Raw genomic sequence first — 4,532 nt, 5'->3', positions numbered from 1 at the left:
AAAGGGTTCATATCCCCAATTAGAAAAAGTTCCTAGAAATTGATAAGAAAAATAACACATAGTAGAAAAATTGACAAAAGACACGAACCCACAGTTCACGGAAAATGATATATAAATAGTCCTAAATGTATGAAAATATGCTCAAGCTCAGTCATACCATGACAAAATTGTCATATTGAAGATGTAACAAAGCCAGGGGAAAATAGAGAAGGGACTCCTTCCTCTCAGACTTTGCAGGCCCACCAGGTCCAGCACCCTGAGGACCTGCCTGACTGCACTGGGGGTGCCCATGGGGCTGCAGAAGATATGGGGTTCTCGGAGGCTGCAGGTAGAGGATCTCAAAGAACTCATCTCATGAGCAGAACAGCTGGTGCAGTGCTCATGCCAGCGGCAAGGCAGGGCTCAGGGGCACTCACAGTCCTGGGGCTGCTTGTGAGCACTGGGCCTTCAACAGGAGACCTGGCTGCTCCCGCTCCATGTCCACCAGCATCTGCCCATGTTAGGAGGCCTGTGCACCTGTGCCCACTTGAGCTCGCCCACTCCAACACCCCATCCAGTGTCGATGGAGCCTGAAAACATGCCCTGCTGTGCTTGTGCTTATGAAATTCTGCATTCAGCCCCTCTTTGTATAATTGGGAAACTGAGGCTCAGAAAGAGGCAGGCCCAGGGCACAGTATGTGGTCAGAGTCAAGAAGAAAAGTGAGGACACCGGCTTCATAGGCCCGGGCCCAACTCCTCCAGTCATGTTTACTTTGGAAATGAAAGCCCCTAAGATCCTAGTTTGGACTAGGATCCTACCCAACCCCTCCCAGTTTGGACCATTTTCCTTCCTGCATCCCCACAAGCACGCAGGCATGCACAAACAGAAGCAGACTTCCAGCTGGGGACTATGGGAGGGTGGTTAAGAAGAGCAGACACCCTGAAAATGACAAGGGAAAGAGGAGAGAGGGGTTGGAGCCAGCTCTGCAATAGAGTAGGGGCATCCATTCTCCCGGCAACATGTCCAGAGGTCCATAGCATGAAGGCGATCCTTAAATTTCCCACAGTCCTGCCTGGGCAGGGGCCAACTCCATAGTAGTCTCCAGAGGACAGGGACTGGGGTCCTGCAGTCTACTGTGCTAGGCTCCTGGAAGTGGACCGAGCATACTTCATCCCCTAGTATAGACAGGGACTACAGGAGAGAAGGTCTCAGTTTCCTTCTCTACAAATTGGGCTCTTGCAATGGCAGTACCCAAGGGTTCTGCATGCTTGGAAAGTCTGTAGACCTTGATTCTCTACCAATGACCCATTGTCCTCCAAGGACATGGATAAATGCTTCCCACTCCCTGAAGGTCCTTCGTGGCAGAGAGGAGCTTGGGGAATGAGGACTTGGGGTAGGGAAGAACAAGACAGAGCCAGGGACTGAAAGTTAAGGGTCCAGGAACAAGACCACTCATACTTGGATCCTTGGGGTCCTCATTTGGAAGTAGGGGGAATCATTGCCCTGGCTGAGGTGAGGATGCCTTCTGAGAAAACTAGACACCCCAGAGGGGAGTGGCAAAGAGGGCGGCAGGAGTGTCTTCTGAGGTCCCTTCCACAGCCCTGAAATCCTTCAGGGCCTGCTGTTTTACTCCTGGGACTCCGGAGAGCCTTTGCCTTGAGGTCACCCAAAGAAAGATTCCTGCCTGGGGCTGCAGTGCTAGTGCTGGCCACCAGGGGACAGGCAGCCTCCTGGTTCATGGTGCCCACTGAGCTTTGCTGGAGCAATTGGGGCAGGAAGAGCCATGCAGAATGTCATTTCGGCCACGCCTCTGCTTCAGAAACAATATGCACCTCCTACGATTAGTGATCATTTCTACAGAATGAGCTGGGCAGAGGCAGGAAGAAGAGCTCCAAGATCTCCCCATTTATTTATTTATTCGGAGATTTATTTATTTATTTATTCCGAGATTATGGCTCACCCTGTGCCAGGTGCCAAATGGTCTCTCTCTTCCAGGAGCTTTCAGTCTGGAGGAGAGAAGGACAAAAGCACAGAAGCAAGACATGTGAAAGAAAAGAGTAAGTGCTAACCTGAAAACAAAGCAGGGTGTTGTGAGAGATGAGATGGCAGTCGCTGGGTAGGAAGATCTGAAAGGCCTCACTGGGGTGACATTTACTGAGACTAGAATGACAAGAGAGAGCCATCCCTGCACAAGTCTGGGAGCAGTGTGTCAGGGAGAAGGCACCACTGGTACAGAGACTTGCAGGCAGAAGTGAGTTTGACCTGAGGCGGTTAGAAAGGTGACCAGTGTGGCTGGAGCGAGCCTGGGAAGAGAGAGGAGCAGAAGGAGGAGGGCAGGGCCAGATCTTGGGGGCTGTTAGATTGTTAGTTATCCCTTCCTCTCTGAAAGCGTTGCCCCAATACCATGCATCTTAAAACTACAAATATTTAATAGCTCACAAGTTTTGTGGATGAGGAATCCAGGCTTCGATTAGCTTGGTTCCTCCAATTCTATACATTTCTGTGCAACTTGTCATTTCACAGACTGCATCAAATCACTGTAGGGCTGTCAGGTCAGGAGCTGTGGCCTTAATGTGACTTCATAATATCCCATAAAGGAAGTCATTTGCCACAGCAATTCAGCTTTTCAATGTTGTCGGACCTTGACATGATTCAATTCTGTTGCCATTTCAGCAGTGCTGCAGGAACATCTTAAATGTGTCCTCATAGACTGTGTTAGTTTGCTGGGTCTGCTGTAACATAGAACCACCAAGTGGGTGGATGGCCCCTCATGCTTACTGGCACGGTACTGGTTTCTGTCTTTGTAGAGCTCCACCCAGGACATTGTCAAGGAGCTGGTTGATGGGTTCAACTCCTCCATCTCACTAGACAAGGGGCAGATGCATCTGGCGATGAACAATGGCCAACACTGGTCTGGGGTAAGTGTGGGCACATAGTGGTCTCCATACCCAGGACACTGAGAGGACCGGGGTGAACCCAGAACCCAGTCAATCTGCTGAATCCCCTGGGTTCCTTCCAGGAATGTGGTTTCCCCAGAGCCTTCCGCTTCATGCCAGGTGCTGATGAAGCCTCAGGTAGTTTAGAGGGAATGTCATGCAGCCCATGGTAGGGGCAGTTCTCAGTTCTGACCTGTGTGATCTTGAGCAGCCCCTTGAAATCCCTAACCCTCTGTTTCTCAATATCTACAGTGGGGACGTTTGTTGATGACTCACTGAGATAATGCTCTTAACACAGGCTATCAATACAGGGAGGTGCTATTGTTTCTCAGCTAACACAAAGCCTTGAAGGTACTGGTTGTTTATCACTCTCCCCAAAATCAAATGATGCTTTTAAAGCCTGGAACCTTTTTCTGTGTGGGCACTCATGTCCCTCCTCTTGCCCAAGTTCCTGAGGTGATGGGAGTTTCTGGTCTGAGCTCCAGACCCTGATCCTCCTGGTGGCTCATGGTGATGCCACTCACTATTTGTTCCTCCTCGTCCACTTGGTGTGAAAAGGAGTCAACCCTCTCCCGGGATGAGGCCTACTCAATGCCGACCCCCAAGGCAGGCACAATGGAGAAGGTGGTAGAGTCCCTGGTACCAGCTTTCCCGGATAGAAACATCTCCTACATTGCCGCCTTCCCATGCATGTACCAGGTCTTCACCACCACCCAACAGGTACTGGACTAGCTGCCCCATAGGCGAGTGCTGCCGCCTCCAGAGCACAGTGGTTAGTGTCCCATCTACCAACCGTGTGTCTGGGGAATGTCAACACACCTCTGTGAGCTTTACTTTGCTCTTCTGAAAAGTGGGTTGGTAAGAAGATGAACCTCATAAAGTTATTTTAGGAAATCATGGAATCAGCCAAGGCAGGTGCTTACCTGGTGCCTGGTTCTGCAAAAAGGGCTGGGGAATGTGCTGTGGTTGTTCATGGTGATTATTTTGCTTTCCCCCATGAAAAGCAGACTTCCTCACGCATCACTGGGATTTAGCCTTTCTGAGTTTGGAAAACCAGATGGACACCCTGTCCAGGAGTTTGAGGTTCTCTCCAGCTGATCTTGACTGCTACATGGCACACATTTACAACTTGCAATGCAACACTGAGACAGACACCGTTAATAATTCACTGAAGTTTAATATATACATAATATTTGCACAATATCGTCTAGAGAAAGGTAGTTTGATGAAGGTTCAATTTAAGGAAAAGATCAGTCTCTTCTTCACTACTAACGAGGGATAATCCAAACAGTCCGTGAAGTGAAACAAAGTCCCACTTTTCTTGGTGTGCTCTAGGAATTCCAAAAGTCTGTCGATTTGGAGGAACTGACCGCGAAGGAGCCGTCTGCGGTGTCCAGCAGGTGAAGGCAAGGGTCTCCAACCCAGCGAAGGGGCTCCCCTGCATCCACTGGCCTCAGGAACGCTCCGATGGAGGTCCAGCTGGCTGGAGGCAGCCAGGCGGCTTGGGAGGCCTGCGTGGAGGGGGAGAGAACAGCTCCGCTTTAAGACCCAGGCCCACTGCCGGGGAAGGGACCAGCAGGGCTTGGCTCTCGGCCTCCGGGCAACTTTGGCAAAGC

At 50.6% G+C, this 4,532-nt stretch overlaps 1 long non-coding RNA gene across 1 annotated transcript; it reads left to right on the top strand.

Moving 5' to 3' along the window:
• Positions 1-372: 372 nt before the first annotated feature.
• LOC131403028 (uncharacterized) lies at positions 373-4,314 on the top strand. Its single transcript, XR_009219161.1, has 3 exons — positions 373-2,037; positions 2,788-2,898; positions 4,252-4,314. It is a non-coding gene; the product is annotated as an uncharacterized LOC131403028 (long non-coding RNA).
• Positions 4,315-4,532: the final 218 nt, after the last annotated feature.

Source organism: Diceros bicornis, unplaced genomic scaffold (assembly GCF_020826845.1).
Source record: "Diceros bicornis minor isolate mBicDic1 unplaced genomic scaffold, mDicBic1.mat.cur scaffold_546_ctg1, whole genome shotgun sequence".
Classification (NCBI taxonomy): domain Eukaryota; kingdom Metazoa; phylum Chordata; class Mammalia; order Perissodactyla; family Rhinocerotidae; genus Diceros; species Diceros bicornis.
The sequence above is the reverse complement of the archived record's forward strand: the minus strand, read 5'-3'. Positions and strand labels throughout refer to the sequence as shown.